Below are 13,146 nucleotides of genomic sequence, written 5' to 3'. Positions count from 1 at the left end.
TCATTTCTAATCCTGTCCTGTCAATTAACACCCAATATTCTTCTGAGAGCTTTGTTCTGAAATCTACAAAATGAGTTTCATTAATATACCAAGATTCACGACCATAGAGTAACACCGATCTCACTAAACTGATATATAGCCTGATTATTATATGTAATTTTAGGCGACCTGATTTCCAAATTTGACTTAACCTAGCCATCCTTTGATTTGCTTTTTTCAATCTTTCATTAAACTCAAATTCTAAAGCTCCTATTTTAGATATCATAGTTCCTAAATATTTAAATAATTCTACCTCATTAATCCTTTAGCCTTCCAAAGATATTTCATCTTCCAGTGCATATTCCGTTCTCATCATATGTCTTTCTTCTATTTATCTTAAGCCCAACCTCATGTGATTTTTCATGCATTCTGGTAAGCAATCTTTCCAAGCCCTGTGGTGTTCTGCTTATTAGGACAGCGTCATCAGCATACTCTAGGTCTCCTATATTTTCTGTTACAATCCAGTCCAATGCTTCTCCACCATCCCCAACCGATCTATGCATTACAAAATCTATGAGGATAAACAACATAGGTAACAACACATTCCCTTAGAGCACTCCACTTTTCATCGGAAATTCATTTGATAAGACGCCACTAACATTAACTTTGCATTTGCTATGCTTTTGAACAGACAATTAGATTTACATATTTGAGAGGAACTCCATAATGTCGCAGGACTTTCCATAAAATTTGCCAGAGCACATAATCACAAGCTTTTTCATAGCCCACATATACCATCAAAAGTGGAATTCTATATTCTACATATTGCTATACCACATGTTTTAAATGAAAATTTGGTCAGTATAACTTCTACCTTTTCTAAATCCTGCTTGTTCATCTCTCAACTTTTCATCAATCTTTCTCTCTAGTCTATTTAGAATGAGCATTCTATATATTTTCATGACAGCTGACGTAAGTGTGATGCCTCTAGTGATTGCAATCAGTCAGATCTTATTTTGTCATTTTCATCAGCACTCCTAGCTCCCATACATAAGGCTTTGCCTCTTCACGCCACATTCTACAAAATAATCTTGTAGTTAATCTGGGAGTCACTTCATTTTCAGGAAATATGATCTCAGCAGTTATTCCTTTGTACCCAGGGCTTTCCATCTTTTGAGTTTTTTTTAAGAATAGCTTCGACTTCAAACACACCAAATTCATTCATGGGCACATCAAGGTTTTCATCAGTTTCAGGTACATCAACCAAATTATTTCCTTCGTATTTGCTATTCATGACCTCAGTAAAGTGTTCAATCCAACGTTACTTTTCTTCATTTTCTTTTGTTATAACAGATCCATCTTTCTTTTTGATGGGTATATGCTTCTTTTTTCCCGTAGAGATTTCATTAATAATTCCAAGAGCAATTCCTACAACAAAGCCACTCCCTGAATTCATAGCTTTGTCAGCCTCATCTGCTTTCCTGTCTAAATATTCTCTCCAATCATTCCTGATATTTCTTTTGACCTCACTATCAATACTGAAACACTTGGCATGCTCTGCCTTGTAATTTTCATTACTTCCTCGGAAACTTTAAGAAACCAATTTCTGTCTTTTTCTTCTTTTTATAGTATCCCAAGTATTATTTGATGTCCATGGTTTTCTCCGTGTAACTGCATGTCCCAAAACTTCGTCTCTTAAAGTCTCTTAAGATTGTAAATCGATTCCTACATTCAGTTACAAATATTTCTGTGCTCATCTTCTAGAAGCTTAGTTGTTTCAAACTTAGGTATTCTATCTACATTTCTGTTGGGTTCTTTCAGTTTTAATATTTGTGTGGCAATAGGAATCTGGTGATCACTACCAATAACTGCACCTCTATAGCTTGTTACATTTCCCAGAGTCCTCCTTCTCTCTTCATCAATGGCCATGTGATCTATTTGATATTTGTAATTGCCACATGGTGAAGTCCTTGTATATTTGTGGATCTCCTTGTGCTGGAAAAGAGTACCTCCAGTAACATGATTGTTTGTTGAAAAATAACTTCGCCAAGAACCTCAACACCCATCACATTTTCTATCCCTTGATTATTCCTTCCAACTTTTGCATTGAAGTTATTGATCACAATTTTCATATCTCTCTAGGTTCTCACCTATTATACTCTGCAGTTCTTCACAGTATTCATCTTTCCTTTCTTCAGGGGAATCATTTGATTCGCCTTGGAAGATGGAATCTTCGGGATCTTGAACCCTTCTGTGAAGCCTCTTCCCTTTTTGCCCGGCAGGCATGCTGTCATGCATTTGCGGGGAGGGGAACGGGGCAATTTTAAACCTGTCAAAAAGTTTTCTTTCTTTTTGCCTCTCGCGCGAGTGCAAAGGAGAGTACTAGAGCGTTGGCGCAGAGGATGCTGCTGGTGCTCAGTTTCTGCTGAAGCACAGTTTTTGGTGAGGGCGCAGAAAAGTGCTGGCGCGCAGGAAATCAATACGTAGGGTGAATTTATTAAGAATAGGCCAGACTATTTGGCCTCTATTTTGAGGTACCTTACTTTTTGCATTAGAGGCTCTTCGACCTTTTATTTTGAGGTTCCATGCTTCCAACATTAGAGGATATTTAAACTCTATTTTTAGGTGCCATACCTTTAGTATTAAGGGCTCTATGACCTCTATTTTGAGGTAATCTTAGCATTATATGTTCTTTGAAATTTAATTTGAAGTGCTTTACTTCTAGCATTAGAGGCTCTTTGACCTCTATTTTGAGGCTCCTTACTTTTAGCATTAGAGGGTCTTTGACCTCCATTTTGAGGCTCATTACTTTTAGCATTAGAGGCTATTTGACCTCTATTTTGAGGCTCCTTACTTTGAGGATTAGAGGGTCTTTGACCTCTATTTTGAGTCTCCTTACGTTTAGCATTAGAGGGTCTTTGACCTGTATTTTGAGACTGCTCACTTTTAGCATTAGAGTCTTTGGCCTCTATTTTGAGGCTCCTTACTTTTAGCATTAGAGGGTCTTTGACCTGTATTTTGAGGCTGCTCACTTTTAGCATTAGAGTCTCTTTGGCCTCTATTTTGAGGCTCCTTACCTTTAGCATTAGAGGGTCTTTGACCTGTATTTTCAGACTGCTCACTTTTAGCATTAGAGTCTTTTTGGCCTCTATTTTGAGTCTCCTTACTTTTAGCATTAGAGTGTCTTTGACCTGTATTTTGAGACTGCTCACCTTTAGCATTAGAGTCTCTTTGGCCTCTATTCTGAGGCTCCTTACTTTTAGCATTAGAGGTTCTTTGGCCTGTATTTTGAGACTGCTCACTTTTAGCATTAGAGTCTCTTTGGCCTCTATTTTGAGGCTCCTTACTTTTAGCATTAGAGGGTCTTTGATCTCCATTTTGAGGCTCCTTACTTTGAGGATTAGAGGGTCTTTGACCTCTATTTTGAGGCTCCTTACGTTTAGCATTAGAGGGTCTTTGACCTCTATTTTGAGGCACCTTACTTTAAGGATTGGAGGGTCTTTGACCTCTATTTTGAGGCTCCTTACTTTTAGCATTAGAGGGTCTTTGACTTGTATTTTGAGACTGCTCACTTTTAGTATTAGAGTCTCTTTGGCCTCTATTTTGAGGCTGCTTACTTTTAGCATTAGAGGGTCTTTGATCTCCATTTTGAGGCTCATTACCTTTAGCATTAGAGGATCTTTGACCTCTACTTTGAGGCTCCTTACGTTTAGCATTAGAGGGTCTTTGACCTCTATTTTGAGGCTCACTACTTTTAGCATTAGAGGCTCTTTGACCTCTGTTTTGAGACTGCTCACTTTCAGCATTAGAGTCTCTTTGACCTCTGTTTTGAGGCTGCTTACTTTTAGCATTAGAAGGTCTGTGACCTCTTATTTTGAGGCTCCTTACTTTTAGCATTTGAGGGTCGTTGACCTCCATTTTCAGTATCCTTACGTTTAGCATTAAAGAGTCTTTGGCCTCTATTTTGAGGCTCCTTACTTTAGCTTTAGAGGGTTATTGAGCTCTATTTTGAGACTCCTTATGTCTAGCATTAGAGGATTTTTTACCTCTATTTTGAGGCTCCTTACTTTTAGTATTAGAGGTTCTTTGACCTCTATTTTGAGGGTCCTTAGTTTAACATTAGAGGGTCTTTGACCTGTATTTTGAGGCTCCTTACTTTGAGCACTAAAGGCTGTTTGACCTCTATTTTGAGACTGCTCACTTTTAGCTTTAGAGTCTCTTTGAGGGTCCTTACTTAGCATTTGAGGCTCTTTGACCTCTATTTTGAAGCTTCTTACTTTTAGCATTAGAGGGTCTTTGACCTCTATTTTGAGGCTCCTTACTTTTAGCATTAGAGGGTCTTTGACCTCTATTTTGAGGCTCTTTACTTTAAGCATTAGAGGATCTGTGACCTCTATTTTGAGGCTCCTTACGTTTAACATTAGAGGGCCTTTGACCTGTATTTTGAGGCTCCTAACTTTTAGCATTAGAGGGTCTTTGACCTCTATTTTGAGGCTCCTTATGTTTAGCATTAGAGGCTGTTTGACATCTATTTTGAGGCTCCTTACTTTTGGCATTAGAGGCTCTTTGGCCGTTATTTTGAGGCTCCTTGCTTTGAGCATTAGAGGCTCTTTGACTTCTATTTTGAGGCTCCTTACTTTTAGCATTAGAGGGTCTTTGACCTCTATTTTGAGGCTTCTTACTCTAAGTATTAGAGGATCTTTGACCTCTATTTTGAGGCTCCTTACGTTTAGCATTAGAGGGTCTTTGACCTCTATTTTGAGGCTCCTTGTGTTTAGCATTAGAAGCTGTTTGACCTCTATTTTGAGGCTCATGACTTTTGGCATTATAGGCACTTTGACTTCTATTTTGAGGCTCCTTACTTTTAGCATTAGAGGGTCTTTGACCTCTATTTTGAGGCTCCTTACTTTAAGCATTAGAGGATCTTTGACCTGTATTTTGCGGCTCCTTACGTTTAGCATTAGAGGGTCTTTGACCTCTATTTTGAGGCTCCCTGTATTTAGCATTAGAAGCTGTTTGACCTCTATTTTGAGGCTACTCACTTTTGGCATTAGTGGCACTTTGACCTCTATTTTGAGGCTCCTAACTTTGAGCATTAAAGGGTCTTTGACCTCTATTTTGAGGCTCCTTACGTTTAGCATTAGAGGGTCTTTGACCTGTATTTTGAGGCTCCTTACTTTAAGCATTAGAGGATCTTTGACCTGTATTTTGAGGCTCCTTATGTTTAGCATTAGAGGCTGTTTGATCTCTATTTTGAGGCTCCTTACTTTTGGCATTGGAGGCTCTTTGACCTCTATTTTGAGGTTTCTTACTTTGAGCATTAGAGGCTCTTTGACCTCTATTTTGAGGATCCTTGCTTTGAGCATTAGAGGGTCTTTGACCTCTGCTTTGAGGCTCCTTACCTTTAGTATTAGAGGTTCTTCGACCTCTATTTTGAGGCTCCTTACTTTTAGCATTAGAGGGTCTTTGACCTCTATTTTGAGGCTCCTTACTTTTAACATTAGAGACTCTTTGACCTCTGTTTTGGGGCTCCTTACTTTTAGCATTTGAGGTTCTTTGACCTCTATTTTGAGGTGCTATACTATAGCATTAGAGTTTCTTTGACCTGTATTTTAATCCCCTTACCTCTGACATTAAATTCTCTTTTACCTTTATTTTTTGGGTGCTTTATTTCTAGCCCTAGAGGCTCTTTGAGATCTCTGTTTTAAGGCGACTAACCGCTAATTGTAGAGGCTATTTGACCCTAGTTTTTAGTTGACTTACCTCTATATTTAATGGCTAATTTTTATACTTCTTCATGTAAAGGCTTTCTTTCTCTATTCTCTTCTGTCTTTTATAGTTTTTCAAGATCTTCTTTGCTTACTTCGCCAGTCTCCTTCGAGATTTCAAGAGGCATTTCAGTACTGTTTGTCCTCGGTTCGTCAGATTCCTCGGAGAAATCGATGGCTTTCATGTCTTTAACTATAAGGGCGATGGGTAAAGACATGGATGCCATTGATTTCTCGGCATACACTATACGCCATCATACTAAAGACAACGAAGAGCAACACAATATATTTACCAATGCCGAATTTTGAAGAAAAACACGTCACTCACCGCTTTGCACCAATGCAATCCAATTATAGGACATCGTCGGGAAACCGCAAGCAAATTATCCTTCAAGGCGTTTACATTAAGATCTTCAAAGTTCGCCAACTTCGGCAGCACTTATTCAAACTATCTGTAGGTGAAGGTGTTCCGAATAGCCTCCAGTTCATCCTGTAGCTGTAACAAATTTCTCACAGTCAGTTACCTCTTCCGCCAGAAAGCGAGCTCTTTGAGTAAAGTGAAATCCTCCTCCCAATGTTAACTGCGTAAACTTCCATAGCTACAGTACATACAGATCGTGAGGTGTTGCAAGGTAAGCTTTAAAAAAAAAAAAAAGAGAGAGAGAGATTAGGTCTTCAGTAGTTTTTTGGAATACGGGGCGGAGCCGTTCAGAACTGCTCCGGGAAGATTCCGTTCTGGAGTCATTCAGAACTCTATGCTAAGTCTACGGCTATTTCTTCTGAAGTCATCTGGAGAGGAGTTTCAGGAAGATTTTCTTCCGAAATCGTTCAGCGATTTCTGGAATCATTCAGAATTCCATGCTAAGTCTATGGAAATTTCTTCTGAATCCTTTTGGAGATGCACGAAGATTTTTTCCTGAATCCGTTTAGGACTCGCGAAAAATTATCTTTTTCTCTCTGGTTTCAATAGGCCCTAATAACTCATAATAATAATAATAATAATAATAATAATAATAATAATAATAATAATAATAATAATATTAATAATAATAATAATAATAATAAATTACGCGATTTGATTTGGAGAACCCCGATTTTCTTCCGAAGCCATTTAGAACTCGCGAAAAATTTTCTTTTTCTCTGGTTTCAATAGGCTCTAATAACTCATATTAATGATGATAATAATAATAATGATGATAATAATGATAATAATAATAATAATAATAATAATAATAATAATAATAATAATAATGATTATGAAGATGATGATAATTGATGATAATTGATGATGATTAATAATTGATGATTAATGAACCGTGATTTGATCTACAGCTCCGGGAAGATTTCGTTCTTGAGTCATTAAGAACTCTATGCTAAGTCTACGGCTATTTCTTCTGAAGCCATTTGCAGATCGACGAAGATTTTCTTCCGAAGCCGTTTAGGACTCGCGAAAAATTCTCTTTTTCTCTGGTTTCAATAGGCTCTAATAACTCATAATAATAATAATAATAATAATAATAATAATAATAATAATAATAATAATAATAATAATGATGATGATAATAAATTACGTGATTTGATTTGGAGAACCCCGATTTTCTTCCGAAGCCATTTAGAACTCGTGAAAAATTCTTTTTTTCTCTGGTTTCAATAGGCTCTAATAACTCATAGTACTGATAATAATAATAATAATAATAATAATGATAATAATAATAATAATAATAATAATAATAATAATAATAATAATAATAATAATAATAATAATGATTATGAGGATGATGATAATTGACGATAATTGATGATGATTAATGATTGATAATTGAGGATTAATGAACCGTGATTTGATCTACAGCTCCGGGAAGATTTCGTTCTTGAGTCATTAAGAACTCTATGCTAAGTCTACGGCTATTTATTCTGAAGCCATTTGGAGATCGACGAAGATTTTCTTCCGAAGCCGTTTAGGACTCGCGAAAAAATTCTCTTTTTCTCTGGTTTCAATAGGCCCTAATAATAATAATAATGATAATTGATATTGATGATGATAATGTTGGTAATGATAATTAATAATTTTTGTAAGTAACAATCTGCTACCTACAGCCCTCCATTTGGTTAATGCCTTTTCTGCTCTTGGTGTCATCATCATTATTCCTACCCCTTCTCTTCTAACTCCATCTGTTCCTTAGGGCCAAGATATCCAAACTATATTTCATAAATTCATCCTCTACTAGCTGTAACTTCCCAGTTTGATTCATGGTTCTAACATTCCAATTACCAATTTTCAATTTTTCTTTAGTATTTTCAAACCGGGAGTTTATTAGCAACCCACTACGGCCGGGACTTGGGGCAATTCTTTCATTTTCGCTTTCAATAGACTGACTAAAACCATAGAGGATTCATAGGCTAAATTCATCAAAGAATAGCCAGTTTCTTAGGGATGCGCAGCGCCTATCTAAATAAGGCAAGTGACCCCTGCCGGTCCATACTAATTCCAGTAAGATCAACTGCCGGGCATTAGAAGTAGAGGAGTATCCAGAGCACCAAACGGATACATACCTTTTTCAAATTACAGATGGAATTAATGGTCCTTTATTTATGGAACCCATGCCTCAAAGAGAATGTTTAGTGTCATATTTAAAAGAACTGAAGCTGTTTTTTGAGCATTCAGTTGAATTAAATAGACCTGTCATATATTCAAGCATTTAAATTGTCACGTATATGGCTATAGTATATATTGAATTGTTCACTTTTATATCCAATTTTGTACTTGTCCCTATTTTCTTATTAGTAATAGGTTTGATTATCATTTTCTATGAAAAGAAAACTTTTTCTTTTAATTTTCTTGTAAATCAATATGATTTTCTATTGAAATAAATGATAGAAAATATTTTCAAAGAAATATCATTTATCTATATTTCTAATTGAAATTATTAAGAATATATATATATATATATATATATATATATATATATATATATATATATATATATATATATATATATATATATGTAGATAGATAGATATATAGATACATACATACATACATGCATAAATAGATAGTTTACAAAATCTATTACTTAATAACTTAACAGTATGAATTGATGTTTTTTTTTAAATTAAGTGTCCAAAATTGCCTTACCATTTTTCAAGGCGAGGCAAAATTGGACACTAGATATTCCATATTTTTTCATTCATTTTTTATTTTAAATCTTCCTTTAGCATCATGCAATAATTTGTTGTTAGAAAAAATAATTTCATGTATTATTTCTGAGAAACCCTAAAATGAAGGCGAGGCAATTATTGGACACCCATATTCAACAATTTATGTAGGGGTACTTAATACTTTTTAAAAACCAGACATACTAATATTTATAAAGTAGAAGGTTGGGAAATTTCTAATAGCATTATAGTTTTCGAAAATTATAAATAGTTTTAGAGATATTGTATCTGTCCAATATTTGCCTTACTTGTCCAAAATTGCCTTACCCTACTACTACTACTACTACTACTACTACTACTACTACTACTACTAATAATAATAATAATAATGTTACTCTTTTTTTTTCTTTTTTTCTGCCTCTTAGTGATATTCCCATTATTATGCTTTCTATAGCTCTTTGAGTTGCAAATAGCTCATGTTCCAAGGCTTTAGTAAGGCTCCAAGTTTCTGATGCATAAGTTAATACTTGTAGGACCATCTCATTAAATACTTTTCTTTTTAAAGCCCTCCATCCCTAGCTTATCCTTCTTTTAATTTCGGTATCATGTCCTGCGGAAATACTGAAGAGGTTCGTTCGACAATAACTTTTGAATGTTGTCCCTGCATTTTCATTGATCATCATCTTAGATTTACTCATATTCAATTTCAGTCCTGCATTTCTGCTTTCTCTATTTAAATTTATTAAATTGCTCCCACGATTCACTGAACAGAACATAGTTATCTGCAAATCTTTAGTTAAGGTCTGCATTTTCATATTCTAAATTGTTGATAACTTCTTCCAGACGTGCTATGAATAATTTTTACATATATTTTGTGTGTGTGCATATATATACAGTATATATATATATATATATATATATATATATATATATATATATATATATATATATATATATATATATATATATGTAATATTTATTTATATAAATATATAGCCTATATTTACACACATATAAACATTTATAGAAATGGGTGTAGTGTGTCTTTACGAATATATATAAATATATTATCATTGTTGCCGTGTAAGTGCGTGTAGCTTGTGCGTGCGTAAGTAGTCCAGAATATAGTGAGGACAAAATTAATTGTGCTGTAAATAAATTAGAGGTCAGAGGATGAATAACAACGTATGTAAGGCTAAAGTTTTGTTGTATAAGGAAGACGATGCCGAGAGAAAGGTTAATTGGAAAATGGATCTCGGAATAAAAGATTCAAATAGAGATGATGTCGGACGAGAATTCTGAATAATAGAAGACGGAAAGAGGTTAGTATGAGGTTAAGGCCTGGGGAGGTTACTGTTGAAAGAGAGAGAGGGGGGGGGGGTGCGGTTAGGGGGGAGGTTTTAGGAAAGCCAATTTGGAGGTTGAAGAGAGGAAACTCACTCGGATTGGTGGGATTACAAGGAAGGTGTTGCACTATGGTGGTCATCATTTAATCAAGTTGCTGACCTTCTCTAGTATTAAGGTAAAATTGATTAAAGCAACTAAATTCTTTTTAATAGAACTGAATTAATATACAGATTTTAAAAACGTATAAAAATATATTGAAAGTATAGCATATATAGGCCTAGTGATAGTTTGGTAATTCCCCAAGAGCTAAATTTCGAATACAAAACATGACTGTATTAATTATTCTTGTTATTTCCAAACTCTCCACCACTCATGATATAGTTTTGGCTCCGGCTTAAGTTGACTTACAGCAGTATTGATATTTACTGCAGAAATAATATAAAAACTCTAAATTCCAATGGATAGTGATTTTATATCAGGGCAAACAACTTAATGCCTTTCAATCTTACATATCAAAAGAATGATTCCAATGTTGCTACTACTACTACTACTACTACTACTACTACTACTACTATAGTTGAAAAAGCAGGATGCTCTAAGCTCAAGAGCCCCAACAGGGAAAATAGCCCAGTGAGAAAAGGAAATAAGGAAACATAGAATAGTGTGCCTGCGAGTACCCTCAAGCAAGAGAACTCTAACCCAAGAGAGTTGAAGACCATAGTACAGAGGCTATGGCACTACCCATGTTGACAATTTATGATGATGTTTTACAGGTTAAATGAGCCAAGATTTTGAGAAAGATGATAAAACTTAGTGAGTCAAAAGTTGTAACAGAGAAAGATCAGGTTATGGGAAACAAGTCTGTGGAGTTCCATTTCCAACTGTGCAAACAAATGATTTTGACTTAGAAATTAAGATAATTTTAGAATTTTTTTTTTTCTAAATAGAGGCATTCGTTCTTCAAATTGTTTTTAGTAATATTCTTTCCTGAAGACTATATTAAACATGTCGGGGATAGTGTGGTCTGTAGAAGGAAATGTTCGTTATGTACTGGGAATGGTAGAATATTTCATAACATCTTTGATTAATTAAAAAAAAAATACTTTTATATAAACTGGAATCACTTGAAAAGTTGAAAACTACCTCGTAAGCACTTATTTCGTTTCAAAATGGCTGCAGTAAAAAAAAAATTAAAGGGACGAATTCTGATTTATAAAGAAATGATCCCTAGTGGCGACTGAATTTAATTTTGTTTATTTATAAGTGTACACTAATCACAATGTATACGAACTCCCAGTTTATTTCCCCCCCCCCCATAAACAAATAGATTTCATACGCATACGAGTATCATTTAGGTTATGCAGTTTTTTAAAGGGATGTAGAGTAATTCGACTGTAATCCATTGCTTAATTTCTGAAACATAGAAATACAGAAGCTTCTCCATCAACAATCATCATTTGTGTGAGGCCTCTTAACACCCTTCAATCAGTCCAGCTTCTTTTGTTCGTCAGTAATAGTTTATGCTTTCTATGATTCATTTCCTATTTCAGTTTCAAAGCTGTTTTTGAATAAATGTGTATAATCGAAAGACCACTTTTTCTTCCAATAGAGCAAAGAAAAACCACATCAATAGCTGCCTTCTGTCCTTCAATATTAGAGGAAAATTGAATTTAATCATTTGTGACAGGGAGTGAAATCTGCTTTTGGGGAAAAACAGAAACGAGGTTTGCAGATTAAATCTGTTTTTTTTTTTTTTTTATTCTGTTTGTCAAATGATTTTGGAGAATGCAACGCAGTTTGTGAAGGGAAAAAGGTTTATGGAAAACTTATCAATTCGCAATCCTCTTGGATTGGAATCTATGTTTTTTTCTAATTAAGCAAACGAAGGGAGACTTTCTATGATAAATGCTCGGTGAAGTCAACATGATCAGAATACATGAAATACAAGATGATTTATAATTCTATTTACACATTGGATTATGTATGTATCCATATATATATATATATATATATATATATATATATATATATATATATATATATATATATATATATATATATATATACAGTATATATATATATATATATATATATATATATATATATATATATATATATATATATATATATATATATATATATATATATATATATATATATATATATATATTGACGATCTATCGCTGTGGCATGCGATGTATATATTTGTCACTATGCTGGAGGAAGGATCAGAAAAACGAAATTTTTGGACTAGTGCTTCCGTATTTTCATACCTCTTCAGGTCCAATTGATACAGAAAGTTATGAACAGAATCAAAGTCACCTCTGCGACAGCAGTAAACAAGAAATAATACAGTTATGTAAAAATTAGTACACAACTAGTTTAAAAATTACAGCTAGTTTAAAATTCAGTGAGTTTAAAAATTACAGCTTGTTTAAAAATGACAATTGTTTAAATACATTGGTTATAAGTAGTTCATCAAGTTTATACATTCCTGGGCCGTTGTTGATCAATTCTACACGTTTTTTCTTTATGATACATGATTCTATGATATTGCGTTTTGTTATGTCCTTACAATATAATATTGTTTTTGCCCCTTTCCAATTAATGGTGTGATTACAGTTATTCATATGCTGAAATAAACTACTTGTTTGGTTTCCTGTTCGAACATTATATCTGTGTTGTTTTAGTTTTGTTTCGAGGTCTTTTCCACTTTGTCCGACATATCTTTTATTGCATTGATTACACGATATTTCATAAACACATCCACGGTTTTTCATATTAAAATCAGTTTCAGAGTCAGTTTCATAAAAAGTTTTCTCTGCATTATAGAAAGCTGTGTCGATAAAATTCTCCGGGTATTGTAAATTACCTGCAATTTCCCGGATCTTCCCAA

The sequence above is a fragment of the Palaemon carinicauda genome, chromosome 21 (assembly GCF_036898095.1).
Source record: "Palaemon carinicauda isolate YSFRI2023 chromosome 21, ASM3689809v2, whole genome shotgun sequence".
Lineage (NCBI taxonomy): Eukaryota > Metazoa > Arthropoda > Malacostraca > Decapoda > Palaemonidae > Palaemon > Palaemon carinicauda.
The sequence above is the reverse complement of the archived record's forward strand: the minus strand, read 5'-3'. Positions refer to the sequence as shown.